This window comes from Triticum aestivum, chromosome 7A, assembly GCF_018294505.1.
Source record: "Triticum aestivum cultivar Chinese Spring chromosome 7A, IWGSC CS RefSeq v2.1, whole genome shotgun sequence".
In the NCBI taxonomy this organism is placed as follows: domain Eukaryota; kingdom Viridiplantae; phylum Streptophyta; class Magnoliopsida; order Poales; family Poaceae; genus Triticum; species Triticum aestivum.
The window spans coordinates 531,475,273-531,487,615 of NC_057812.1; positions in this window are offsets into that span (position 1 = coordinate 531,475,273).

Below are 12,343 nucleotides of genomic sequence, written 5' to 3' on the forward strand. Positions count from 1 at the left end.
GAGGAAGTACATCAAGATGAACCTCATCAACCCCCTTCTCCACCAAGACAAGAAAACGACAATGCCAATAATGAAGAAGGCCAAGAAGAAGGACAAGATGATGAAGAAGATGTTCCACCCAACCCAAGCAAAATCTCTCACGAGTTCGAGCAAGAGTCTCAAGAGATCATCCCGTCGAACAAATCTTCAACAATATTCAAACTGGGAGAATCACTCTCTCTAAAACTCATTTGGCTAACTTTTGTGAACATTATTCGTTCATCTCTAGCATTGAACCTATGAAGGTTGAAGAAGCATTGGACGATCTGGATTGGATAAATGCCATGCATGAAGAGCTACATAACTTTGAGAGAAATCAAGCGTGGACATTGTTCGAGAAGCCCAACAACAACCACAACATCATTGGTACCAAATGGGTGTTTTGCAACAAGCAAGATGAAGACGGTCAAGTCGTCCGCAACAAAGCTCGTCTAGTCGCCCAAGGCTACACTCAAGTCGAAGGTAAGGACTATGGTGAGACATATGCCCCCGTTGCTAGACTTGAGTCCATTCGCATTTTACTTGCTTATGCTAATCACCATGATATCACCTTGTACCAAATGGATATTAAAAGTGCTTTTTCTAAATGGTGAAATTGAGGAGGAAGTTTATGTTAAGCAACCTCCCGGCTTTGTCAATCCTAAGAAACCTAATCATGTTTACAAACTTCACAAAGCTCTTTATGGTCTTAAACAAGCCCCTAGAGTGTGGTATAAATGCTTGACCAAGTGCCTTATTGAAAAAGGCTTTGAAATTGGAAAATAGATTCTACTCTTTTCACTAAAAGGGTTAATGGAGAATTATTTGTGTGCCTAATTTATGTTGATGATATTATATTTGGTTCGACTAACCCTCATTTTAGTGAGAAGTTTGGAAAGCTTATATCGGAGAAGTTTGAGATGTCTATGATGAGTGAACTCAAATTCTTTCTTGGTTTGCAAATCAAGCAAACTAAGGAAGGTACCTTTGTTTGTCAAACAAAGTACACCAAGGACATATTCAAGAAGTTCAATATGCAAGAATGCAAAGGTATGAATACACCCATGCCTACAAGTGGACATCTTGACTTGACCAAGGACGGTGGACCGGTTGATCAAAAGGTTTACCGCTCTATGATCGGTTCATTGTTATATCCATGTGCCTCTCATCCAGATATTACGCTAAGTGTGTGCATGTGTGCACGATATCAAGCGGCCCCCAAAGAATGTCATCTTAAGGTTGTGAAAAGGATAGTGAGATACTTAATACATACACCAAATTTTGGCATTTGGTATCCTAAGAGGTCCTCTTTTGATCTTGTTGGCTATTCCAACTCAGACTATGCCGGAGACAAGGTTAATAGAAAGTCCACTTCAGGTACTGGTCAATTTCTTGGTAGATATCTTGTGTCTTGGTCTTCCAAGAAACAAAACTCGGTATCCTTATCCACCGCCGAAGCGGAATACAATGCCATCGGTTCTTGTTGTGCTCAATTACTTTGGATGACCCAAACTCTTAAAGATTATGGGATCAATGTGAAACATGTTCCATTGCTTTGTGACAATGAAAGTGCTATTAAGATTGCTCACAATCCCATGCAACATTCTCGAACTAAGCATATTGAAGTTCGTCATCATTTCATTCGAGATCATATTGCTAAAGGGGACATTAATCTTAAGCATGTTTGTACCAATAAGCAATTGGTGGATATATTCACCAAACCGCTTCATGAGAAAGTCTTTTGTCATTTGAGAGGTGAGTTGAACATCATTGATGCTTCAAACTTGGAGTAGGAACTCCATTTGGATACATGCAAGGCATGAATCTATGACTAATCCTTGATATTTCTTTCATAATGTTATTCATATGTCTTGGATATATTTGCACCCTTGCATGTTATCTAACCCTTGTAGGTACTTGGATGAATCTAAATCTATGAGATTGCAACTCTCTCACATATTGAGCAATCTCTACATCACCAAGTCTCTACAATACGGTGGTCAATGACAAGGAAGCACGAAACCCTTCAACATATCCTTTGACAAAATATGTATAGAATTTCATAATTGTCATTTTGGATACACAAGTGCTCTTCCTTGCAAAACTAACCCATGTAGGTAGATGAACTCAAATTACAAGTGGTTCTCCCAACTCTTGATGAACTACATTAACCTCGAGCAACTCACACAAGTTCGACTACATGACTAGGATCGACACCACCACCCAAGGAATGTTATTCCATCTTAGAGAAGCTTAATCTCAAGGTGATAGGTTAAAGCAACTCAACAAGATGTGAATACATCAAATGCTTAACGAAAAATGGTAACCCCATTTTGAGCTTAAACGATGAGTATGACCTACGATCAAGTGTTTTCACTTGACTCCTCAGTCAAAATACTCTAACATAGGTGACTCAGTCACTGCCCAATTCTAGATGAAGTTCTCTAGTCTTTCTCTGAGTTTTTGCATTTGTTCTTTGCATTTGTCCCTTGCATGTTTTTATTTTCTTTGTTTTGTTCTGCATTCCCTCCATCCAATTCATTGCAAATCTTTCAGCAAATTCCTTGCAAATCCTTGTGAGATTTTACCTGCCTAGTGAGCTGAGGTGACAAGTGTTTTCACTATGATGAACTTGGTCACACCGGTTTGTTTCCTTCGGTCCAATCGAATCCTTTCGGCGCCACCGAAGCACACAACTCGTTGCTACCGGTTTCACTACAGGAAAGACAGCTTGCCACTTGTTCGTGCATTATTTTTGCTCCAGCTCCACTCAATGATTCTTGTCCTCTACCAGCATCACATTTGACTTACTGCTTTGCTTTGTGACTCAAGGACCAAAACCATTTGTAACAAAAATCCAGAAGAACCCTTCTTGGACATTGATGTCAAAGGGGGAGAAAGAGATCACATCAAAGCTTAATCATTTCTATAGGAGGAGAGAATACTCAGGGGAGAGTGTAAGAAACCCCAGATGCTTGGTGTTCAAGAGTAGAGAAGTCACATGTCTTTAAGAGGGGAAAGACATGTTCATAGTTGATTGTTTGCATTAGCTCTGTTTCTTTTTTTCTCTGTTTTTCTATTCCCTATCTTCTCCCAGTATCCCATGCTAGATTCAGGGGGAGCAAGATATCTAAGAGAAGGAAATCCTTGAATTCATTGCACATCTTTACCTTTGGGGACATGTCTATATCCAATAGAGTACTCAATACTCACTCTCTACATGTCATCCAGTCTTGGTATTCATGTGGTTTCTTTGTTTGCTCTAGCCAGTAGATGTATCTGTGTTATCTAACCTTGTTTACTCAGGTTCATTCCTTCCTAAGCCAACTCAAGACCACGAGGTAAGTATATGCATCACACTCATGTGCATGAGGATTTCTTGCTGATGTACATACTGTTTCCAAGAAGGACCCATGAGCATGAAGGTTCATACCCTATACTCACATCATTTGCTCTTATGCATATAGCCAAGATACATGTAACACATTGCTTACTCTGTCATGCTTATGCATTCACATGCTCCTATATTCCATATTTACATGATTGCATACATGTAGGAGGAGCCTATGCATGTTACATGTCTTTCCAAAGCTTTACTTGTTATTCTCTATATCTTTATATAAAGCTTTGATGTATGTTGTCATCAATTACCAAAAAGGGGGATATTGAAAGCACAAGTGCTCCCTGGGTGATTTCGGTAATTAATGTCAACATATCTCTTGTTGGACTAATGCTTCTACCTAGTATGTTTCAGATAAGTTCAACAATGGAGTGGCATCGACTAGAGGATGTGGAACCCCTTCAAGATGCTGAGGACAAAGGATTGGCTCAAGCTCAAAGCACAAGACTCTACATTTTCCATTTTAGTGATCCAAGATCACATTGAGTCCATAGGAAAGCCAATACTATTAAGAGGGGGTGAGGTGTTGCTTAATGGCTTGCTTGCTCAAAGTGCTTAGTGATATGCTCCACAACCCTCAACTACTTTCTCGCATCCAAGTATGTCAAAAACCAAAAGTCAAACTCGGCCCCACCGATTTGATCTACCCGGCGCCACCGAGTTCACTTGACATAAGCCACTGCCAGAAACCCTAATCAATTCGGTCTCACCGATAGGATCTCGGTCTCACCGAGATGGGCTTGGAAACTCTCTGTTGCCTATTACATTAATTTCGGTCTCACCGAAATACGAAATTGGCCCCACTGACTTTGCCTGGCCAACTCTCTGTTTGGCTTATTACCAAAATCGGTTCCACCGAGTTTGTGTAATCGGTCCAACCGAGATGAGGCTTTACCCTAACCCTAGCACATCGGCCCCACCGAGTTGATCAAGTCGGTCCCACCGAAATGCCTAATGGTCACATTATGAACCAATTCGATCCCACCGAGTTTGGTAAATTGTGTTTTATGGTTAGATTTTGTGTGGAGGCTATATATACCCCTCCACCCACTCTTCATTCGTGGATAGAGCCATCAGAACATGCCTACACTTCCAACATACATTTTCTGAGAGAGAACCACCTACACTTGTGTTGAGGTCAAGATACTTCATTCCAACCACATAAATCTTGATCTCTAGCCTTCCAAGTTGCTTTCCACTCAAATCATCTTTCCACCAAATCCTATCCTATGAGAGAGAGTTGAGTGTTGGGGAGACTATCATTTGAAGAACAAGAGCAAGGAGTTCATCATCAACACACCATTTGTTACCTCTTGGAGAGTGGTGTCTCCTAGATTGGTTAGGTGTCACTTGTGAGCCTCCGTCAAGATCGTGGAGTTGAACCAAGGAGTTTGTAAGGGCAAGGAGATCACCTACTTCATGAAGATATACCCTAGTGAGGCAAGTCCTTCATGGGCGACGGCCATGGTGGGATAGACAAGGTTGCTTCTTCATGGACCCTTCATGGGTGGAGCCCTCCGTGGACTCGCGCAATGAGGATGGCGCCAAGGGTCCTGCTGAGGATGCCACTAAGGGGCCGGCCGGGGAGACCGGCAAGGCCGCTGTCGAGGAGGCCGGCAAGGGGCCTGCCGGGGAGGCCAGAAAGGGGCCTGCTAGGGAGGCCCGCAAAGGCCGCTGCCGAGGAGGGGGCGGTTGACGACCAACCTTCCTCCTCCGCTGCCTCTGGCTCGGGCAAGTACCTGAAGGTGAGCGACGACCTGTTCGTTCACCTCCTAGGGACGGCGAGCACCAGGGCTCCCACCGAGGGGGAGGAGTTTGATGATGAGGTGCTCGCTACCGTCGGGCTTGAGGTTGTTGATGAACCGAGCGCCGGTGTTGGCGGTTCCCAGGAAGAGCGGCTCCTCCAGGCCATGAGCGCCAACTTCCAGAAGCTCCAGGCGCTTCATCGTGCCCGCCTAGACAAGGCCAAGTCCAGGATGGCGGTGGTGGACAAGGCGGAGGCGGATCTCTAGGAGCGCGTCACCGAGACGCAGGCTTGGTTCCGCCAGGCCTGTGAGGAACTGAAGACCGCCCAGGAACTGAAGAGCTTGTACTAAAGCAGGTCGACATCGAGAAGGCCCAGGAGGCAGCGAAAGCATAGGCCGCCAAGGATGAGGCCGCTCGGCACCAGCACCAGGCCGTGCTGAACTCCTAGGAGGAGGACCTCGCCGCTCGTGAGGAGAAGCTCGCCGTGACACTCCGCGGCAAGGATGAGGAGGTCAAGAAGCTTGTCATGCAGTGGACCCGGGAGCTGGAGCAGAGGCACGAGGAGGCACTCAATGCTCAGGCCCAGGTCCAGGCCGGCAAGGTGAACGAGCTGGAGGTGGAGCGGGATGTGCTGAAGAAGCAGGTCCTGGAGCTGACGGAGGAGAGGGATGCAGCCAAATGCGCTTTCGCTGACGCAGAGGCCATAGTCCTCGACAAGGTCGAGCTACTCTCCAAAGTGAATGACTCCATCGGGGACCTAAAGTTGAAGCTAGAGGGCCTCGAGGGGATGCTTTCGGAGGTCAGGGCCCAGGAGGAGACCCTGACCAAAGATCTGGAGGCCGCGAGGCAGCTGCGAAGGAATGACTCCGCCAACCACGAGGATTTTGTGAAGGGCGAAAACCTCTGGATCAGCCTCCTCGCCGACATCGCTGGCAGGATCACCTTGCAGCTGGCTACCATGAGGATGCCGAATGTGAGGTATGCCCCGGAGCTGAACGTGAGTCCCAATGCCAAACTAGCCCTGTTCTTCGAGGGAGTTCTTGGAGCCCTGGAGCAGTTCCGCTCCAACACAGCGGCCTCCCTAGCCAATGAGGCCCGGAAGCTTTGCCAGGGTGCCCTGACCAAGGTCCTCACCAAGGCGGCATACTGGAACCCCAACCTTGACTTCGACGCCGCGCTGGAGAGCTTGCCAGAGGTCGTGGACCTCGCGGCGCTCGAAGAGCGTATCGAGCCCATCATCAGCCGCGTCGACGGAGTTTGGAGGATAGAGGGCCAGCTCCAGAACTAGGCACCCCATTTCTCATCGCCGCTGTAGGTTCATGGCCAAGACAATTTTTATCTTTAGTTAGAACCGCAGCAACAACAGATGTAATATAACTCTGCAGTACTTTGAAATGATGCATGTTATTTCCCTGTTCAATTTCTCTTTGTATGTACACCCTACGCTCGACTGGATAGGCTTGCCGGCGCATAAACCCAAGCTATGGCGTTTCAAGGACGGATCCTCAACAACCGGCCGGGTGTGCTTGCGGCCAAGTAAACCATCTTACCATTCTCAGCGCGGCCACTCGAACTGTCGAGCGGACTCGAAACAGAATAAGGGTGTCTCAAATAGCGGGAAGGCCACCTTACCATTCTCGACGCGGCCGCTTGAACTGTTGAGCAGACTTGAAACAGAACGAGGGTGTTGCCAATAGTGGAAGGCCCCCATTGCGTGCAGGTTCCTCATACCAAGAGCAAGATCTCCGAGGGAAATAACCTTATACATAAAAGAATTACCCAAAGTTTCGCATGACTTAGCTTTTTTGTTGCCGCGCGAGCGTTTATGGCATCCGCAAATGATGCTGCTTGTTTGGTCTTCTTCTTCCTTGGAGCGACGACCATGATGAAGCCGCTGCATCAACTAGACCAGATTTTCACAGCTGCGCCCCCCCCCCTACCTGGCGCACCAAAGATGTCGGTGGAAATGACACCTATGGAATCACTGGGATCCCTTCTACGGTTGGCGGGCATGGGGCTGTGCAAAGAGCGGGTCTGGTAGCCAGCACAAAGATCGTTTACCCAGGTTCGGGCCGCGAGGATGCGTAATACCCTAATCCTGCTTTGGTGTATATTTGAGTGTTCTTGAGCTTTCGAACTAGCTATGGTGCATGCGTAGTTCAAAAGATCTGAATCCTCCTCCAGTACGCCTCGGGCCCCCTTTTATAGTCAAAAGGGGTCGCCATAGTGGCACACAGGAGGTGGAAAGGTATACAGTATACAAGCTTATCGCCTATCATTACGGGACAAGGCGCACTAAATGCGCTCCTTAGGTGTCCCGTTGCTTTATCAGGGGCGGTAACGAGGCCCGTCCCGTCCGTCGCCACTCCACCTTACCCCAACACGCGTCCAGGCCAACGAGGCATGCAGCGCCACATAGGCTGATAGGCTGCTGAGTCGGCATGGTGGTAAGGTCTTCACGAAGATCTGCATGCCGCCACACTGGTGTCTGGCAAGTTGGATTAGCATCCATGTACTGCCACATGGGTACTAGCCTTAGTTGGTGGCTTGGCCACTGAGCTGGGGCGGCAAGGTCTTGTCGCGGTCCCGCGTATATTCCCGGCAAGGGTCTTGCCGGGGTCTCATGAGCACCCTCGGCAAGAGTCTTGCCGGGGCCTTGCGAGTGTTTTCGGCAAGGAGCCTTGTCGGGGCCTCGGGGGCATCCTCGGCAAGGGGGCTTGCGGTTGTCTTGTTTTCTGGTCATCGTCTAGTCTTGTGGTTTCTTTGTATTCACAAAGATCTGCATGCCAACTATGCAAGTGCCTCCCGAGCCTCGGTTCCAAAGTGGTCGATGGCGTTGGGACTCTTGGGCTCAAGGGTGGCAGCTCTGCTGGTGTTGGGTGAGCTGCCCCGGCAAGGCTCTTGCCGGGGCTGCGTAGGCCGCCCCGGCAAGGCTCTTGTCGGGGAAAACCCTATTTTGCTGCTCCGTCTTCTGCGCCCCTGGCTGGAGCGCTACTCTGGTTGTCTTGTGGTTTTGCTTCCTCTGCTCTGCTAGGTTTGGCTGCAAGCATGTCTCTAACTGTCCGCGCACAAGTAAAGGGGTACAAAAGAGAGCCCCTACTTTTGTGCACCAACAAAGTCACAAACTGGATACATGTTTTTATTAAATGGTGGCGATGTCAGTTGGTGCAGTTCCAAGCAGAGCGTCGTGGCGGGATCTACGTGTGAAGCGGAATACATAGCTACTTCAGAAGCAGCAAATGAAAGAGTCTAGATGAAGCAGTTCATATCCGATCTAGGTGTCATACCTAGTGCATCGGGTCCAATGAAAATATTTTGTGACAATACTAGTGCAATTGCCTTGGCAAAGGAATCCAGATTTCACAAGAGAACCAAGCACATCAAGAGACGCTTCAATTCCATCCGCGATCAAGTCAAGGAGGGAGACATAGAGATTTGCAACATACATATGGATCTAAATGTTGCAGACCCGTTGACTAAGCCTCTCTCACGAGAAAAACATGATCAGCACCAAGACTCCATGGGTGTTAGAATCATTACAATGTAATCAAGATTATTGACTCTAGTGCAAGTGGGAGACTGAAGGAAATATGCCCTAGAGGCAATAGTAAAGTTGTTATTTCTATTTCCTTATATCAAGATAAATGTTTATTATTCATTCTAGAATTCTATTAACCAGAAACTTAGTACATGTGTGAATACATGGACAAACAGAGTGTCACTAGTTTGCCTCTACTTGACTAGCTCGTTGAATCAATGATGGTTATGTTTCCTAACCATATACATGAGTTGTCATTTGATTAATGGGATCACATCATTAGAGAATGATCTGATTGACTTGACCCATCAGTTAGCTTAGCACAATGATTGTTTAGTTTGTTGCTATTGATTTCTCCATAACTTATACATGTTCCTATGACTATGAGATCATGCAACTCTCGAATACCGGAGGAACACTTTGTGTGCTACCAAACGTCACAACGTAACTGGGTGATTATAACGGTGCTCTACAGGTGTCTCCGATGGTGTTTGTTGAGCTGACATAGGTCGAGATTAGGATTTGTCACTCCGATTGTCGGAGAGGTATCTCTGGGCCCTCTCGGTAATGCACATTAATATAAGCCTTGCAAGCAATGTAGCTAATGAGTTAGTTATGGGATGTAGCACTACTGAACGAGTAAAGAGACTTGCTGGTAATGATATTGAACTAGGTATTGATATACTGACGATTGAATCCCGGGCAAGTAACATACCGATGATAGAGGGAACAACGTATGTTGTTATGCGGTTTAAACGATAAAGATCTTCGTAGAATATGTAGGAACCAATATGAGCATCCCGGTTTCGCTATTGGTTATTGACCGGAAACGTGTCTCGTTCATGTCTACATAGTTCTCGAACCCGTAGGGTCCGCACGCTTAACATTCGGTGACGATCAGTATTATGAGTTTATGTGTTTTGATGTACCGAAGGGTAGTTCGGAGTCCTGGATATGATCACGAACATGACGAGGAGTCTCGAAATGGTCGAGACATAAAGATTGATATATTGGATGATTATATTTGGACGTCGGAATGGTTCCGAGTGAGTTCAGGCATATAGCGGAGCACCAGGAGGTTACCGGAACCCCCCCCCGGGAGGTATATGGGCCTTATTGGGCCATAATGGGAGAGAAGAGAGGGAGGCCTAGGAAGGGGCGCTCCCCCTCAAGCCCAATCTGAATTGGGTGGGGGGCGGCCTCCCCTTTCTCCCCCTTCCTTCCACTCCTAGTCCAACTAGGGAAGGGGGAATCCTACTCCCAGTGGGAGTAGGACTCCCCATGGGGCGCGCCATAAGAGGGTCGGCCCTCCCCCTCCTCCACTCCTTTATATACGGGGGAGGAGGACACCCCATAGACACACAAGTTTATCATTGATCTCTTAGCCGTGTGCGGTGCCCCCCTCCACCATAATCCACCCCGGACATATCGTAGCGATGCTTAGGCGAAGCCCTGTTCCGGTAGCATCATCAGCACCGTCATCACGCCGTCGTGCTGACGAAGCTCTCCCTCGACACTCTGCGGGATCGTGAGTTTGTGGGACGTCACCAAGCCGAATGTGTGCAGATCGCAGAGGTGACGTACTTTCGGTACTAGGATCGGTCGATCGTGAAGACGTATGACTACATCAACCTCGTTGTCATAACGCTTCTGCTTACGGTCTACGAGGGTACGTGGACAACACTCTCCCCTCTCATTGCTATGCATCACCATGATCTTGTGTGTGCGTAGGAAAATTTTAAAATTACTGTGTTCCACAACACTAACAATTCCAATCGGTGATATAGTGTCTCTATTAGCAAGTTTAATACTAACATCGATGTCTTCTATTTCTGCGGGTGCTATGTCATTCATAATTGTTTGATATCATGTGTAAGGAATAGCACTCACACTAGCACCTATGTCACATAAACCATGATAACAGTGATCTCCTATTTTAACTGAGACAATGGGCATGCCAACAACTAGTCTATGTTTATCCTTTGTATCAGGTTTGGCAATTCTAGCAGCTTCTTCACAGAAGTAAATAACATGCCCATCCATATCTTCTTCAAGGAGATCTTTAACCATAGCAATACTAGATTCTACTTTAATTTGTTCATCAGGTTTGGGTGTTCTAATATAGCTTTTGTTAACCACAGTTGAAACTTTAGCATGTTCCTTTATCCTAACAGGGAAAGGTGGGTTCTCAATATAAGTAGAAGGAACAACTGGATCAACATTATAAAGTATAGTTTCTTATTTAACTGGTATCGGTTCTTTCGTTTCTTCTTTAATATAGGTGGGTGATATTTAAACCACTTCTATTTAGGGAGTTCAACACGAGTAGCAAATGATTCACAAAAGGAGGCTACTATCTCAGAGTCAAGTCCATATTTAGTGCTAAAGTTTTGAAAAGCATCGGTATCCATAAAAGATTTAACACAATCATACTTAAGTTTAATACCGACTCTTTACCTTTCTCGAGTTCCCAATCTTCAGATTTGTGTTTAATGCTTTCCAAAAGATCCTAACAGAATTCAATAGACTTCTTTATAAAAGAACCAGCACAAGAAGTATCAAGCATGCATGGTTTGATCATTATGAGAAAACCGATCATAAAAATTCGGTATGATAATTTCTCTTGAGAGCTCATGATTGGGGCATGAATATAACATTGACTTAAGCCTCCCCCAAGATAGAGCGATACTTTCTCCTTCATGAGGCCAAAAATTATATATATAATTCCGGTCATGATGAACTAGATGCATAGGATAAATTTTTTGGTGGAACTCCAATTTAAAATGATTCCAATTCCATGATCAAATATTATCGCATAGCCTATACAATGCCAATGCTTTTCCCTTCAAAGATAAATGGAAAACCTTTTTCATAACTTTATCTCCGGGTAAACCTGCAAGCTTGAACAATGTAACGCCCCGGATGTAATTTACCATATTTCTATTCCAACTCTTGCCATTTTTGGCTCTACATTATGATATTCCCTCGTGGTTGGGTTTTGTCTTCGTTTTGCATGTCCATGTCATGCATCTCATATCATGTCATCATGTGCATCGCTTTTGCATACATGTTCGTCTCATGCATCCGAGCATTTTCCCCGTTGTCCGTTTTGCGATCCGACACTCCTACGTCCTCCGGCGCCCCATTTTTCCTCTTTTCGTGTGCGGGTGTTAAACGTTCTCGGATTGGTCCGAGATTTGCCAAGCGGCCTTGGTTCACCACTGGTAGACCGCCTGTCAAGTTTCGTGCCATTTGGAGTCCGTTTGATACTCCAACGGTTAACCGAGGAACCGTAAAGGCCTCGTGTGTGTTTCAGCCCAACACCCCTCCAAATTGGCCCAAAACCCATCCAAACCCCCTCCATCCTATCGGCCGTTCGATCACGATCGCGTGGCCAAAAACCGCACCTCATTTGGACTCTCCTAGCTCCCTCTATCTATAAATATGTGCATCTCCCCGAAAATTTCGCGGATAAACCCTAGCTCTTCCTCCCCTCGCGCCGCCGGACACGTCCGGGCGGAGCCGGACGCGTCCGCCACCGCCGCCCGTCCAACCCTGCACCGCCATGTGTCACAGCTGCCGCCCCCGCGCCGCTGGCCCGCCGCAGCCCGCAGCAGGCCCGCAGGCCCAAACCGCCGCCC